Raw genomic sequence first — 17,681 nt, forward strand, 5'->3', positions numbered from 1 at the left:
TTTGGCAACTTTCCCTCCATAATTCTATGGACCCCCAAAGTTTTTGCTTTTGTTTTCCTTCAGATTATCAGTACTGGGAAACTAGGTTTCCCTTTTGACTTACACCAGTGCCTTTTTAATATTGCACACGGCATCTTACAATGCAGTGTTTTAGGACAGATTTTTAACATAAAACTATATCCGAGGCAGTGCAAAACTCCACTCTTAAAGGCTCTAACAACTGAGCACATTTGGTAGCGTATAAAGCGCAGCCAGAGTTATCTTAGGAGGGAAAGAGGGCTCTAGCTTGGTACAAATAAATAGCTTACAAAGCAACACTGAAACACAACCAGGTTAGATTACATGCATTACTTACCGAAAAAGCATTTCTGATGGTTGTATCTGCTTATATTCACATGCTGTGCATATGGTCTGACATCCAGTGCTAACCGCGGAGTATTGCATCTTGTCTTGCCTTTCCTTTCGAGAATCGAAAGGGGACGTCGACATGGGCATGCCTGAAACACTATCCCTACGTGACGTGTGTCTAACCAAGATCCCTCACGTGTTGAGGTCGCTCCGATTGTATTTTTTCTGCACAGAGGGAGCCTTATGACTATCGTGAGTACAGAAAGAGGGAAAGTGGTAAGACGTCTATGTTCCTTCCATCCGAGCGGGGAGGAAGGGTGGGCGCATGTGAATCTAAGCAGATACAACCATCAGAAATGCTTTTACGGTAAGTAATGCATGTCTTCTGATGCTTGTTAATCTGCTTAGAATCGCATGCTTTGCATAGACTAGGGAGCAGTACCCGGAGTTGGAGGTGGGTTGTGAGAAGGAAAAGTAGTGAGAAGATGTCTTAGTACTGCCTGTCCCACCTGAGAATCAGAGCTAAAATGTGTGTCTAGGCAATAGTGTTTTGTAAACGTGTGTACAGGACTCCAGGTTGCCGCTTTGCAAATGGATTCAAGGGGAACATTTGCAATGAATGCTGTGGACGCCAAAGTGCCTCGAGTGGAATGTGCTCTAGGCTTGAAGGGCAGCTCTCTCTTAGCAAGACTGTAGCAGAGTGTGATGCATTTCACAATCCACCTAGAGATAGTGGATTTGGAGACTGCGTCACCTCTTCCTGCCGACACAAACCAAAAACTGATTAGTCTTTCCAAGTGGTCGAGTTCTTTCCATGTAGAACATGACAGCTCTGCGTACATCCAGTGTGTGCAGGGTTCTTTCTCCAAGGCTTAAAGGATTTTCAAAGAACGTTGGTAGTTCTATGGACTGGTTCACATACAACTTGGAAATAAATGTAGGCGCAAACCTAGGGTGCGCAGAACCACCTTATCTTTGTGAACTGTTGCAAAGGGATCTAGGATTGAGAGCGCTTATAGTTCACTTACTCTCCTAATGGAGGCAACAGCCATCAAAAAAGCAGTCTTATAGGTGAGGTATTTAAGACTTGCTTTGTGCATGGGCTCGAAAGGAGCCCTCATAAACCCAATCAACAACTTTTAGGTCCCATCCGGGAGCCGGGTTAAAAATGGGAGGGTGAATTCTCTTCACTCTCGCCATGAAAGCTTTAATAACTGGTATCTTCCACCATGACACTTTCTGTTGTGATGTAGTGTAGGCTGAGAGCGCAGCTAAGTGCACCTTTATGGAGTTAAAGACCGGGCCCAGTCAAGTAAATGAGTTGGGTATAAAACAATGTGTGTGGGAGAGCAGTTAATCAGGTTAATGCTCTTCGAGTTGCACCAGATGTTATGTTATTTTTGCATTTATATAGCGCCTTATGTACCATTGGTATGATCTCAAGGCGCTGGTAGGTTGCACGCCCTCGGGAACTGAAGTTCAAGTCAATAGAGTCAATAAGGTGCGTGTGAGCACCGGATATGTGTGCAGCAGATGTTGCATTCCTGTGATAGTTGCTTCTTAGCGGTAGGTGTGGTGGTTGGGATAGCAAGAGTATGTGTTCGTTCTGGCAGGTTGTTATCTAGACCGATCCTGGCTGCGTTAGGCCTGAGGAGATCGCCTAGGCTGGAGGGTGTGTAACCAGCTTTGTTTAATTAGGATGATGGGGAGTATGAGGCAAGTGATGGTATGAAAATAGCTATACCGAATGGTGTCATAGTATCGCTGTGTTTTAGTTGAGTGGTGGTGTGAAGAAGAGTGCAAGCGTGGAGATGTGACATGGTGGTTTACCTTAGGTTTCCCGTTCCACCCCCATGACCCTTGACAAACCATTTCCATTTACTGGAATAGCAGTATCTGGTGTTCGGTTTTCTTGCCTCAGAGAATGTCCATACATCTCTGAGGGAGTTGCAGGTACCCAAACTCTATGACCTCAGGAGCCAGGGATCTAAGTTCAATGTCTGCGGGCATGGGTGAAGCATCTCCCCTCTGTCTTGCGACAACATGTTGTACAGGCAAGGAAGTTTGACTGGAGGAGATGGGGACATCTCCATCAGATGAGCGCACCAGAGTTGGAGGGCCCACATGGGTGCCACCAGTATCATTGTGACTGTTTCCCGGTGCATCTTGTGCACGATCTTGTTGAGGAGTCAGGGGGTGGGGGGGTGAAGCGTAGGCAAATTTCCCTGACCAGGTTATCCAGAGTCCTATCCCTTGAACGGTTCTCGGAGTACCTGGAAGCGTAATCTTGGCATTGAGCGTTCTCCAGAGTTGCAAACAAATCGATCTCTGGGAAGTCCCATTCTGCGAAAACGTTGGAGACTATGTCTGGGCAGCAGAAAGTCTCTGCCGAGTACGTCTAATAGAAGATGGAGTTCCCCTGGAACATGTTGTGATAACAGGAACATGTTGCGTTTGAGAGCCCACTTCCAAATGTTTTGGGACAGTTTGGCAGCCCTGGAGAATGAGTGCCCCCTTGTTTGTTCAGATAGCACATGGCGGTGGCGCTGTCTGTGAGGATCAGGATTGCCTTCCCCTGCAGTTTTGTCTGGAAAGATTTTAGTGCTTTGAACACTGCCAACAGTTCCAACAGGTTTATGTGGTTGGATGCTATGTCTGATGACCAAACTCTGCCGTTTGTTGAAGCAGGTGAGCTCCCCACCCTGTAAGAGACGCGTCTGTGGTTAGAGTGGCTTCCACTGCAGGGGTGGTGAAGGATTTTCCTTTCAAGAGGTTGTCCCTCAACCACCACCACCACCACCACCACCACTTCAGCGAGAGAATGAGGGCCGGCAAGACAACCACTAGATCGTCCCACTGTCCGCTGGCCTGACACCACTGGTTGTTGAGCCACTTTTGCATTGGGCACAGGTGTGTGTGAGGCACCAAGTAGATACATGACGCCATCATTCCTAGCAGTCGCATAGCCTTGCGTACCGTCACCTCTCGACTGGCTACATACTGAGGGATTTGAAACATGTTTTGAACCCTCTCTTTGGAAGGGAAGGCGAGGCCATCCTTTGTTCGAATTGGAGCCCCTAGAAATTGTTTGACCCGACTGGGGTCTAGGCTGGATTTCTTCTCGTTGATAGAGAATCCCAGACTGAATAAAAGATCCATCGTCTTTTGGGTATTTGACAGACATGTTTCGTAAGAGTTCCCTGTTATGAGCCAGTCGTCGAGGTAAGGATAGACCGGGATGGATTGCCTAAGCAGATGTGCTGCTGCCACCACTAGTACCTTTGTAAATACCCTTGGTGCAGATGCTATGCCAAAGGGTAGTACTTTGAAATGATAATGCTGGTCTTGTATCATAAATCGGGTATTTTCTGTGCGCTGGCAACATTAAAATATGAAAGTATGCATCTTTCATGTCCAGTGTTGCCATGTAATCCCCCTGTGATAGCAGTGGAATTACTTCCCGCAGACTGACCATGCAGAACTTTTGTGGCTTTACAAATTTGTTCGCTGGGCACAGATCTAAAACAGGGCGCATGGTTAGATCCTTTTTGAGTACAAGGAAGTACACTTAATAAATACCTTCTTTTACCTGTGACAGAGGTACGATTTCTATGGCTCCTTTCTCCTGCAGTGTCTCGACTTCCTGAAGTATGCGAAGATGGTCTGGTGTCAGTCTTGCTCGTGGAGGTCTGAATGTTGGGACCGGTTGAATTCTATACAGTACCCGTGGGTCACGTTCTATAGAACCCACTGGTCTGTAGTTATCCCCTCCCATGCCTGAAGGACCGATGTTAGCCAGCCCCCGACCGGGGAGGCATGGGAAGTGACCCGAATCTTCAGGTAATTTTGAACCTGAGGCCGGGGAGCCTCTAGGGGTAGAGACTCAGCCCCTTCCTTTGCCACGACGCTGACCCATTTGTGGCTACGGGGTGTATTCGGTATTTCCCTGTCGAGAACTCCAATTGTTTCCCGAGGAATATTGTTGCTAAGGGCAGCGTTGTCCACGAAAAAGACGTTTGGACCCAGGAACCTCGTCTTGTAGAGGGTCTTTGTGTAATTTGTTCCAATGTTTTTAGGGTTTCATGCTCCTTTTTTGCGGTCTCGAGGGCCTAATCAACAGCCTTCCCTAACAAGTTTGATTCTTCCACAGGTTTATTTATCAGTACCGCTTGCATCTCAGGCTTGAATTCAGAGTTCCGGAGCCACGCATGCCTTTTCAGGAGTGTGCCCTGAGCCAGGTATCGACCAGTTGTTTCTGCCGGATCCAAGTGTTCTTAAGTATGCACTGGTTCACTTGTCTGCCCTCAGTGACAGTGGTGAGGAGGTGAGTACGTAGAGGTTCGGTAACCTCCTGTATGCCTTCCTGTAGTAAGGCACACTGGGCATTGGCGTAGCTGGCCAGCAAGGTCACGTTGTTGGCAATACGCGTAGCAAACGCTGCTGCGACAGTGATTCTCTTCCCAAGGGCGTAAAGTTGTTTACCTTCCTTATCAGGGGGTGCCTCGCCGGTTGACAAAGGGGCCCCTGCCCTCTTTCGTGTAGTAGTCCCCACCAGAGAATCTGGGGTGGAATGACCTCTGATTATACAGAGGGTCTGAGGGAGAATGACAAATGTTTTTCTATTCGTGGGTTGACACCTCTTGTGAGAGCAGGTGTTGATAAGGAGAGCACCGGACATTTCTTAATTGAATTAAGGAGAGGAATAGCCTGGCTGGCCGGTGGCTACTCCTTGAGGATGTCTTCCACGAAGTTCGCTTCGGACAGTTTAATCCGTAGCAATCTTAAAGTGATCAGCTGCTTTACGCAACATTACGTTGAAAGTCAATTGATCATCCACTGGTGAGGGTTGCTGCCTAGTGGGGGTGGACTGGGCAGAATCCATAGACCGGGCATCAGGATCTGGGGACTGCCATGGTTGAGGGTCACCCATATCTGGTTTCTCTTCCCAGCCTTCTATGGGATCATGTATGTCTTCAGGATTGATGAATTCTTCATCCTGATTGTCTGCAGGAATGTCTTCCTCAGTTAGGTCATAACTGTATGTCCTCTTCCAAAGAGGTGTCAAAAAGCCCTGGAAATTTTGCTCTGGGTTCCACAGGGCTCTCCTCCCTTGGTGTGGGTGTTTCCAAACGGGAAACCTGTCCAGCCTTTCCATGCAGTTCTCAAACTTTTCTCTAGTCCAAACCGAAGACCTAGAATGTTGTAGGACAGGGGTGCACAACTGATTTTGACAGAGGGCCGAAAGTACCTTGCGTGAAGCCTATAGTGGGCCGAACACTAAATATGGGTGGGGCGGTAGGCACGGCCTGTCGTGGCAGGAGGCTTTTTCAAAACCCCCCCTTTATTAAACACATGGGAAAAGAATACATGTTTTAGTTGTAACTGTTTATTTGTATTTCAAAATTACATTTTATGCTACACATTTTCCATTGTTATCATTTATTTCTATTTAGTTATTGCATATTGTGTGTTTAATTAAAGCATATATATTTTATTGACCCTTGATTGGACATTCCGTTATTTTGGACTGCTATACTTTGCTGTTTGGGTTGGAAAAGAGTTGTTTGGCCTTTGTTGAGTCAGGTTTCTACAAAAAGCAAAGGATGTACATCTCCTAATTGTGCCTGTTTTAACTTTATTATTGGGTTCACTTTTGGAGTGAGACACTATGCTCCATGGCCTCCAACCCCCAACCAAACACCATTGGTCATGGCCCCCACCCCTCAACCAAACACCATTGCTCATGGCCCCCACTCCCCAACCAAACACTACGCCCTATGGCCCCTCAACCAAACACTATGCCCCATGACCTCCACACCGCAACCAAACACTATGCCCCATAACCCACACTCCCCAACCAAACACTATGCTTCATATCCCCCACCCACAACTAAACAGTATGCCCCCCCCCATGGCCCTCACCCACCCAAACACTGTACCCCATGGCCCCCACCCCTCAACCAAACACTATGCCCCATACCAAACACTATGCTCCGCATCCCCCACCCCCAACCAAACACCATGCCCTGCACACCCCTAAACAGTGTGACAAGTGGACTGCATCAGTCTGTTCAGGGTGCGCTGGATGACCGGTCATAGATTTTTTCCGTTTGGTGATGGGGAGAGGTCGGCCAGGGCACAGTGAATCACTGGCAATAGATACTGTTTTTCATTGAGCAGAACATTAAAGAAAGGCCATGCAGTGTCAAATAGACACAATGCATTCAATAGGTTTTGCACTGGTGGTACGGCGTGGAGAAAGAAATGAAAAGGAAAGGAAATGTGTGTGCCTCGAGAGGCATTTTCCACTAGCTGCATGCCATGGAGCTGGGAGCGGCCATCAGGACTCCACCGTCTGCTGTTTCGTCGGAGATAACGCCACCATGGTTTCTCAGGTAGGATGCGTGGGCCATTTATAGAGTTTGTTCGTTTTATTAAGAAATATGATTGTTAAAACATTACATCAATAGGTTTTTCACCAGATTATGTAATTGCTGCCGTGGGTAAGTGATGTATTGGTACTCAGGAGAGGCACGGACTACTCCGGAGGCCAGGAATGTGGGCTTGAGTCCACGATCGCCGTTTGTGCTGCCTCCCGGTACCTCACCAGCAGGTCTAACTTTTGCACTCCACTGGGCCGCACACACCTAGAACCCTTCCCCTCTGGATCCTGAACGCACAATCTCGCCCTCTGCAACCTACAGACCCGAACCCCTCCACCCCAGCATACACACTAAAACATACCCATACAGACCCGAACCCCCCACCATACAGACTACCAAGCAAGCACCATGCATACATACATACCCAGACTCCCCCACCATATGGACTACCAAGTATACACCATGCATACATACCCAAACTCTCCCACCATACAGAATACCAAGCAAGCACCATGCATCCATACCCATACAGACCCTCTTGTCTTTCTCTCTCCCATATTTTACTTTTTCTGTCTTTCTATTTCTTCCCTTCTTCCGGTCTCTCTCCTTACCATTTGTTGAACTCTTGTCTTTCTTTCTCTCCCCTCTTCCTGTCTACCAATGTTACTATTTCAGACACTCTGGGCCTTACCGGCATGGCTACCGCCAAACTCGGGTCCGTATCCTGAAAAATGGGAATTACCAGACCATTCCGACCTTTGCGGGCACAGTAATTCCCATTTGCGGGACCCGGAACCGGCACATCCCCATTTGAGCCCCCATAGGGCTCAATGGGAATGGGGAGGATGGTAACAACGGTCCCGTTCTGCTAGCGGGTGCCGCTCTACACGTCTGGTATGACCAGGCATACAGAGCGGCCCCGCGAGCAGAACTCTTTATGTGGCGGTAGAGTGATAACAGCGCCGGCAGCACTACCAGCGCCGTTATCACTCTACCGCCAGGGTCGTAATGAGGCCATCTGTCTTTCTCTCCCCTTCTCTCTTCCTATGTTACTAGTTCTCTCTTTTTGACTTTCTTTTGCTCCACTCTGCCTCTTTCTCCCCATGTTACTATTCCTGTCTCATTCCATCTCTCCTTTATCTTCCCTCTACCACCCGCTCACACTTATGGCTGTCTTTCTTCAACTCTATCTTCCCCTTAACTCTCCCTAGCTCTGTCATTTTCCTGTATCTCGCTTACGCCCACACTATCCACTCTCACATGATCGCCCTTCCTCTCTCCTCTCTCTCACACACACACATTGCTATGCTGAGGGGGATCAGGGAGCATTCTGCTTGAATGGCTGCTGTGCCACCCATACCCCCTTTTCAGTCCTCTATCCCTCCCCCCCACTCCCCCCCCCATGTTCTCCTGCGAGAGTTCAACATGTGGCAGGTCTGCAGCAGTTCATGCACACTCCCGGGCTGCACTGTCCTGCGTGGTTGATCTGCTTCACTTCTATTGTGGAAAACAGAAGTGCCACCTAGTTGCCATTCAACAATGGTTTCTCCATGCCAGCCACTTTCCTACAAAGAAGTATTCATTGCTAATCAGTGGGCATTCAGTGTTTCAGCTCCCTGTTGAGTAGCAATGAATCCTTCGTTGTAAGTGGCTGACAGCTGACTCTCAAGCCCAGGCAATCATACACACACAATCAGAAACCACAATTTGTTTTGATCACATGTCAGGCCATTTAAATAAAATAAAAAAAAAAAGGTTACAAATGTTGTAGTTTCAACACATTAAGCCAGCAATATTCTTGCAAACCACCATCAGCTAACTGGACTGCATAAGTGGCCTATATAGGCCCCAAAACTGGTTTACGCTGGCCTGGTGTGTGGGCCTATTGGGCATTGCCCTATTGGTCAGTACAACTTGTACCTCAAATGCGGCCCTCCCTGGGCTGTCGGAATAGTGCTCTCTTGATGCAGTACTGTAAGCTTTGTGTAAATTGGTAACCTAGGAATTCGACAGGGCCTCAATAACCCCGTTATTGCTGTTATCTAAACACACTCTGCATGCACTCAATGGTGTTTGAGCCAGCCGTCTCAATTTAGCCTTCCAAAAAGGAGTAATTTTTAATCTGGCTGCACATAGTGTAATGAACTGCTGGCACGTTACTGAATATGTGACTACCCGCATGCCACAAAAGAAATGGCCCAGGTGCTTTATTTCAAAAGAATCATCCGCACAATTAAAAATTACACAAGGGAGACTGCTGGCTCCCTGTCTTTTGATAATTTGCGACTATTAAACGTATCTTTATCTTCATCATCATGTATGCCCCCCAGGGGTCACTCGGGCTGCTTTTCATTCAATACAAAGGAGGGGGGCATACATTGTAATGGAGATAAAGATCACGTTAATAGCCGCTTTGGTAGAGGTGCAGACCGTCGCTGTCGAACAGTTTACTTATGTAATGAAATGCAGCCAACTCCTTAAAGTGGACTGTATCTCATTGCAAAAGTAAACACTCTTGGCGGGCTGCATATCGCGGGCCGTATGTTGTGCACCCCAGGTCTAGGAGGTAGAAAAGGGTCCTGAACACGTTCATCTGTCGAAAAACGTTGAGATTTTAGTCTCATTGTCGAAGACAGCCCTTCTTCGTCCTCGGAGAACTCCTCTTGAGGGACCGACGGAGGTGCGATTTCTCTGTGCTTCTCTTTAAACTTATTGGTGGGTTCCGGTAACCCCCTTAGGCCATCCTTGGAACTCGGCGGATCCTTGGCCAATTCCGTAGGCCTACGAACATCCCTGGATTGCAGTTTCTGAGAATCAGCGGCAACAATCCTAGCTAAGCTGTCAGCGACATCGTCCGCAGTCGGGAGGCGCGTACCTTCAGTCTGCGATTGGGATAGAGTCCTTTTCGGAACCGGAATCCTATCGTTGCCGGACGCCTTCTTGTGATGCATCTCATCAGAACCTGGTATATTAGGGGTAGCGCCCTTTGTTCGATGGCCCCGTCGCTAGGCGCATATGCAGCTGCTGGGAGGGCTTCTGATCCAGACGGTTGGAGGGTGCTGCCAGAACTTCCGGTGCACCCGTTGGCACTGAAATCTTCTTCGACTTGGCCGAAGATTGACTTGGGGTTGTGTGCTGTGTACATGTTTGTCTTTGTCGCCGGGGTGAGACTTCCCCATAGCAGTGCCTAAGCCATGCCTAGCGGGGCCGGGGACAGACTATGCAGAACGCAAGCGTTCCGTCGAAAGGTCAACAACCTTCGGTTCGGAGGTCTAATCGTCACTCTCGCCGTCACATTCGGTAGCTGCGGCAGAACATTCGGCCTTCGACATAATGTAGACCCCCCACCACTTGACTCTACGCTCCTTTCATGTCTTAGGACGGAGGAGCTTACAAGCCGCGCATACATATTTGTGATCGAGGGGCAAGCACCGGTTACACCGTCTGCTTATCTTTCCATGGGAATTTGCTCTTACAAATAGGGCAAAACCTAAATGGAGTCCTCTGCATAGCTGAGGCTGGGTAGAGTGACGAAGATCAAAAGGGAAAGAGGAAGGCGAGGAAAAGGCATGTTCAGTTTGTATAGAAATGTCCCCGACCCCACTCCCTACTGTACAGGCCGGTGGAAGGTCCGGCCACGTGAACGGCAGCGCCGACTGGATCACCGGCGGAGGTCTGGAACAGCGTCGAAATAAGGACAGATGGGGTGATCTGATTATTTTATATAACTATTAAACTATTCGACCAAAGGTCGAGGGGACAATACGCAATGTCTTTTGACAAGTTCCGCATGAAGGCGACCAGTATGCTGGGCAAAAAAAACAAAACAATCTGAGGGACCTTGTCAGGTCCCAGGGTAACAGAAGACATTAGGTACTGTTTGGTCCCCTGGGCAACAGATGGCTTTAGGTTAGACTATAATGGGTTGGTTAGTTAAACTGAACAAAAGATATTTCCTTAATCTAATCATTATTATTCAGCCAACAACTTCTATGCCAGCTCAAGATGGTGGAGAACTTCCTGATCAGCAGTGATTGGATAAAGTCTACTGTGATGCAATTTGGAACTTTGAGAAAGGTTCTAAACTGCCTTTCAGTCAAGATCTGCTTGGGAATGGTCACAGAGAAACTGAGCTCCAGAGGAAAACTCAAGAAAACTACTTAAAGAATCCTTGAAGAAGTGTCTAAGAATTGCCAGAGACAGTATTTCAGATAAGTGTTCCTGAGAACTTTAAAGAAAGACTGTATAGTTTTGAAAAGGACAGTATTTACAGAATAGTAGAACATAAAAAACTTTTTTAATTTAAAGAAGAAGTTGCATATTAAGTTACAGATTGAAGTTTAACATTGGATTGTAAACAGTAAAGTGTTTATATAACGTTTTGCCGGCTCGCGCGTGAAATTTTTAAGCATTGCAATGCCTCCGCGCATCTTTGAAAGCACATCATAGAATATAGCTATGTTCGAGTTTGCGTGCCTGCGTCGCGAGTTGGAAGTTAGAGGAATGCACATTAAAGCGTAACGCGACGTGCTCAGGAAGGGAATAGTTTCTTACCTGTAACTCCATTTCTCCAGCATTGGTATCTTTCATGGATTCACATGCTTAGAATATTCCCCGTCGTCAGGCTGGGAATCCCCGGTACATTATATAGACCCTTTCCCGTAGGAAAACTTTTTCGACGCTTATGCGTCCTATCCACCTCGTTTTGTATCATGTGTGCCCGCGCCGTCAGGACGCCATGATATAAATACAGGGCCCGCTCCCGCGCTCCCTCAGATTTCGGCCCCCAAAGTAGTGGGGGAACCAGTTTGCATGCCCAGGGGAGGCAGGCGGGCGCATGTGAATCCATGAAAGATACCAATGCTGGAGAAATGGAGTTACAGGTAAGAAACTATTCCCTTCTCCAGCATTGGATCTTTCATGGATTCACATGCTTAGAATAGATTACATAGCAGTACCATCCCGAAAAGAGGAGGCGTGCATGCAAACCCACATACTTTCCTCACAATGCCCGTTCCCTATGGTCGTGTACACATCAGCAATTGTTAACATAGAAAACGAACAATATTCAATCATAATTGCAACAAGATCTAACCCCTCAGCCGGGGTTTACCTTATTGGAATAGGTGTCGAAGCACCACCTGTCCCATCCGAGTATCTTCGGCATGTTGTTGCGACAGGCAGTAATGGCGGGTAAATGTGTGTAGCCGCCCAGGTAGCCGCCATGCAGATGTCCCCTAGAGGGACTCCAGACCACAGCGCCGTCGACGATGCCGCCGCTCTAGTTGAACGAGCTCTTGGGCGTCGCAGAAGAGGCTTCCCAGCCTTGGAATGGCAGTACGAAATGGTAGACTATACCCATCTTGACAGTCCTTGCTTTGAAATGGCTTTGCCTTTAGCACCCAAACCATAGGCCACGAACAGTTGCCTCGTTTTTCTGAAAGGTTGCGTGCGATGAAGATAAAACTTGAGAGCCCTTTTCACGTCTAATGTGTGTAACGTGCGCTCCGCTCCCGAGCATGGCTCTGGAAAAAACGTAGGTAAGACAATAGAGGAATGTTTATGGAACACCGAAGGAGCTTTCGGTATGAACTGTGGGTTAGTGGCAAGGACCACCTTGTTCTTGAAAAATCTTAAGTATGGTGGGTCTACCATTAGAGCTTGGATTTCCGAAATACGTCGGGCTGAAGTGATGGCCACCAGGAAGGCCAATTTCCACGACAAAAACTTTAGAGACGATGATGAAATTGGTTCAAAAGGAGGTTTCATAAGCGACGCTAACACCAGATTGAGGCTCCACGCCGGAGGAAATTTCTTCTCGGGAGGGAAACTCCGAAACAAACCTTTAAGGAAGTGCTTAATCAGGCGGTCGCTGAATAATGGTGCGGAATGTCGTTGACGTGTAAACCTGGAGATGGCGGCCAGGTGTACTTTTATCGACGACACCGATAAGCCCTTTTGAGCTAAGAACAGCAAGTATGGAAGGAGCTGTTCCGCCGTAATCGACTGCGGAACCAAACCTGGTTGATCCACACACCACTGACAGAAACTCCTCCATTTGTACGAGTATGAAGTGTTTATGGAAGGTGCTCTTGCCGCGTGCAGAATACGGCGACACTCCTCCGGAATCGTTAGCTGACCAAATTCGGCGAAGTCAGGAGCCAGGCCGTCAACTTGAGGCTGTCCGGGTCGTGATGCCAAACGATACCCTTCTGTCGAGACAGAATGTTGGGGATCTTCCTGAACCTCATTGGCTCCGCCGCCGCTAGGTGCAGCAGGTCTGAAAACCACACCTGTCTGGCCCAATACGGGGCCACCAGAATCACCCGACATGGGTACTTGAGGATCCATTGCAACGTCCTCCAGATAAGAGGAAATGGAGGGAATGCGTACAGGAATTTGTTCGTCCATGGGAAGGAGAACGCATCCCCCAGTGAGCCCTGCTGAGGCCATCTGCTTGCATACTGCGGGCATTTCCTGTTGTCTTTCGTCGCGAACAGATCGGTGGAAGGATGTCCCCACTTCTTGAATACGTGTTGTAGTTGCTGGTCGTTCAGCACCCATTCGTGAACTTCGTTCATTTCCCTGCTGAGGGCATCGGCCTCCACATTTCTCACACCTGGCAGGTGGAACGCCAAGATTAGCATATTGTGTTGCAGGGCCCAATGCCAGATTTTCTGTGCCTCCGTCGACAGGGACCTGGAACGTGTTCCTCCTTGTTTCCTTATGTAAAACATTGTAGTCGTGTTGTCCGTCATGACACGCACCACAGAGTCTCTCAGTTGAGGAAGAAAAGATTAGAGCCCACCACACTGCTCTCAGTTCTAGCAGGTTGATATGCAGGGAGGACTCTTGTAACGACCACCGGCCTTGTACCTGTAACGTATCCGGATGAGCTCCCCATCCGCTCAGCGATGCATCCGTCACCACAGTCTTCTGGCACTCCGGTTCCACCAGAGGCATTCCTTTCGTTAGAGGAGTAGAAACTCTCCACCAACAGAGTGCTTGTACCAGTTGTTCGTCGATGACCAGTCTGTCGGACCAGCGACCTTGGCTCTGCGCCCAACGGTCCGCTAGAAATTGCTGGCAAGGCCTCATAAACAGACGGCAGTTGTTTATCAACGGAATGCAGGATGACATGGTCCCTAGCAGGGACATGTATTTGCGCACCGACACCCTGGTACCGCATCTCCATTCCGACGCCTTGCTTTGTAGCTTCTGTATTCTTTCACTGGACGGTCTTACAAGGCTTGTGTGCGTATGAAACTCCGCTCCTAGAAAGACCAAGGTCCTCGAAGGCTCTACGGAGGACTTGCTGAAGTTTATCGCGAAGCCCAGCTCCTGTAAGAGGGACATCGTGGCCCCCAGACTGTTTCGTGTTTGTTCCATGGACGAACCTCTGACCAGCCAGTCGTCTAGATAGGGATAGACATGGTGACCGTCCTTCCTTAAATGGGCTGCTATAGGGGCCAAACACTTGGTGAACGTCCTGGGGGAGGACTTGAGACCGAACGGGAGGACCTTGAACTGAAAATGCTTTCGCCCGACGACGAACCTTAGATATCTCCTGTGTCATGGACGTATTGGGATATGAAAATATGCGTCTTGAAGGTCTAGCGACGACAGATAATCCCTGGGTTGCACTGACCCGATAACCTCCTGGAGCTTTAGCATTTTGAACTCTTTAGCCATTTGTTGAGTACCCTCAGGTCGAGAATGGGCCTCCATTTTCCATTTGGCTTCTTGACAACGAAGAACCTGAAATAAACCCCTTGTCCTTCCTGTGCCACATGAACCCGCTCTACCGCTCCTTTTGCAGCATAAGCGCCACCTCTTGTCGTAGAACTCGAAGGTGGGGCTGGGCCGAAAACACTGGCGGAAGACTTGGAGGCTTGTTTTTGAATTGTAGCGCATGACCCATGCGAATCGTGTCCAGAACCCATCGATCTGTGGTGATGCATTTCCATTGGTCGATATGATGAGAGACTCGACCCCCCAGGACGTTCCGAAGGCCGTCATTGGTTGCTGGTTTGCTTGTCCTTCGTCGACGAGGGACCCGAGCCGCGTCGTCTGGAGGCTTGATAATCTCTGCCTCTACGTGCCGACTGGGATGCACGTCTGTAACCTTGTGAGGAGTATGAGGGCCTGTTAAATCCACGGTCCCTAGAGGCTCCAAAGCGGGAGTTTCCGGAAGCACCCCTGAAGGGGCGAAAAGAGCGAAAACTTCTACCTGTCTGGAGGGCGCCGAGAGACCTAGCGGTATCCGTGTCTTCTTTCATCCCCTTCAAGGCTTCATCTACCTTGTCTCCAAACAGATGTTCTCCTTCACATGGCATGTCCAGGACTTTGTATTGGACTTCAGGTCTGAAAGTAGTACATTTGAGCCACACTTGTCGACGTAGTACTACGCCATGATTGATTTGTTTGAAACCAGACTCTGCTAGGTCCACCGCAATATTAATTGCGTGGTTCGAGGCCTCCTCACCATCTCGTACTAGCAACATGGCTGCTTTTCGATGTTCTTCCGGCAGATGTTCTAGGATAGGGGCTAGTTTATGCCACATCTCCCTATCGTATCGTGATAACATCGCCAAGGAGTTGGCTGCTCTTACCGTCGTGGCGCCGACTGAGAGCACCTTTTTTCTAAAGGCGTCCTGCCTCCTGGCCTCGCTTTCTGGTGGGGTTGAACATTTTTGCTGTACTCTGGCCTTCCTAGCCGCTGCCGCCGATACCACAGAGTCTGACAGAGGCTGTGATGTTAGACATTTTGGAGTGGACTCCGGAGCTTTAAACTTTTCTCAATACGCCCCTTAATAGCCGGCTCCGAGAACGGATGACGCATCGTCATGAGGCCTTCTTGCCACACGTGGTCCAGGATTGGGATGGCAAATACCGATTTCCTCCTTTGACCCATGTGATCAAAAAGAAAAGTCTTTCTTTTGCTCCTCAGGAATTAAGCCGAACTCGGAACACGCTTTTCCCATCATTGCATGGAAGGCTCCCACATCATCCGGAGGAGATGGTTGTGCCTGGCTCCTCGTAGACTACCTCTACATCCGAATTCCATGTTGGGTCTCTCGACGGTGACAGGGAAATGTCCGACCCTGAGTAACCTCGTATAGAATCGGACTCCGATAGCTCACCCTCTTCCTGCGCTCGAGGACGATCCTTCACCACCTGGGAGGCCGACGGGCTTTTGGTCGTCGAGCGAGCTGTTTGAGCTTGCTCGTCGACGGAAGGTGCAGAAAATAGCAACGATGAAGTGCCAGGCTGAGGGATCTGCGTATCCAGACGCTGCAGGAGCTTCTGAAGTGTATTAAGCACATCCAGAGACAAAACCGTCTGGGGGGTCAGCAACGTCGAGGATAGAGGGACCACACCCCCACTCGCACTTGTCGTCGACGTATTGGAAGGCTGTAAACCCAAGTCCGACGGCTGCATAACCATGTCACATTATCCTTCCGCCGACGTCACAGACAAGGCCGTGTCTGGCTGCAGTAGGACCTCAGGGGGGACCGGGTCACAAACCTCTGGCTGCCAGGCCATAGATTGAGTCACCGTCGACGAAGGAATCCCCACCGCTGCTGCCTGAATAGTAATAGGCATCGTCAACGACACCGGGGTCGACGAACAAGTAGCCAGCACCGAGCCTCTAGACTTCGTAGCCGATTTCGTTGCCGCCTTCCCGGCTGAAGAGTCTCGACTCACGGAAGACCTGGGACGGTCCCCTGAGGAGGGTTTTGATGCCGCTTGCCTCTCCGTCTTAGAGGATGAGGAGGAGGAGGAGGACTTTTTGTGTGATGAGGAAGACCCAGCATGCTTCCCCATATGCTTGTCCGCAGGGCATTTTTCGACAGGCCGCACCTTCTTCGAGGGAGGTTCCGACTTGCTCCTGGAGGCCGTGGAGCCAACTTCTGATGCCGGATAGGCACCCGCTCCGTCGTTAAGCCAGTCGACCAACCTTCTTTTCCGGTCTTTAAGGGTTTTTTGGGAGAAACCCTGGCATATCTCGCATGTATCCGCCGTGTGGTGCGGGTGGAGACAGTAGATACAATCCATGTGGGCATCACCTTCATAGACTTTTTTGAGTCCACATGTCGCACAAGGGCGAAATAAAGCTTTTCCTGACATTTTATCCAGAATGTAACGTCGCCGAAGCGAAAATACAACCTAATTTCGACTAGCAGTAACCACGAGGATCCCACTACTTTGAAAGACGGTTGAAATCTGAGGGAGCGCGGGGGCGGGCCCTGTATTTATATCATGGCGTCCTGACGGCGCGGGCACGCATGATACAAAACGAGGTGGATAGGACGCAAGCGTCGAAAAAGTTTTCCTACGGGAAAGGGTCTATATAATGTACCGGGGATTCCCAGCCTGACGACGGGGAATATTCTAAGCATGTGAATCCATGAAAGATCCAATGCTGGAGAAGTGAAGGCTGTCGTCGCGTAATAGTTTCTTCCGTTAAATGAAACTCGTTTGAAAGTGAAGACGTGCCGTGAAATCTATCGTTCGAGTGGGCGCACGCATTACAAGCTTTACAAGCGTAAGCAAACCGCTTGGTGTCTACACGAAAAGAATATTGATCTGTGTGCGCATAATCTAGCTCCTGCGAGCAGCGCTCAGTCTGCATTTATTTAATAAACTGTGAATTACGATCGCATGAAGTGCAACATCGCAGCAGAGGAAACTACGGATTTTTCAGTTAGCAGTTCTTAAATCAGTCATCGTTTACTGAGGTGTTTCTAGTAAAGGCATGAACTTTCAGATTGAGTGAATCTACAGTATATAAATATTTTCAACTGAATGTAGTATTTTTAAAATCATCAGTAAACAGAAGAATTCAATGTACACAGATTTGAATAAAGTATCTGCAAGTAAACTCAATACTAAGGAATCCATTTTATACAAAAGTGTTTTAAGTTAATGTTATTCTTAGAGAAAAGA

The 17,681-nt window shown here is 48.7% G+C and overlaps 1 protein-coding gene across 12 annotated transcripts in view; it reads right to left on the minus strand.

The window, feature by feature from the left end:
• EIF4G1 (eukaryotic translation initiation factor 4 gamma 1) overlaps positions 1–17,681 on the minus strand; it is a 1,670,216-nt gene that overhangs the window by 381,155 nt on the left and 1,271,380 nt on the right. The window lies entirely within an intron of this gene.

The sequence above is a fragment of the Ambystoma mexicanum genome, chromosome 10 (genome assembly GCF_040938575.1).
Source record: "Ambystoma mexicanum isolate Mex_15411 chromosome 10, UKY_AmexF1_1, whole genome shotgun sequence".
Classification (NCBI taxonomy): Eukaryota; Metazoa; Chordata; class Amphibia; order Caudata; family Ambystomatidae; genus Ambystoma; species Ambystoma mexicanum.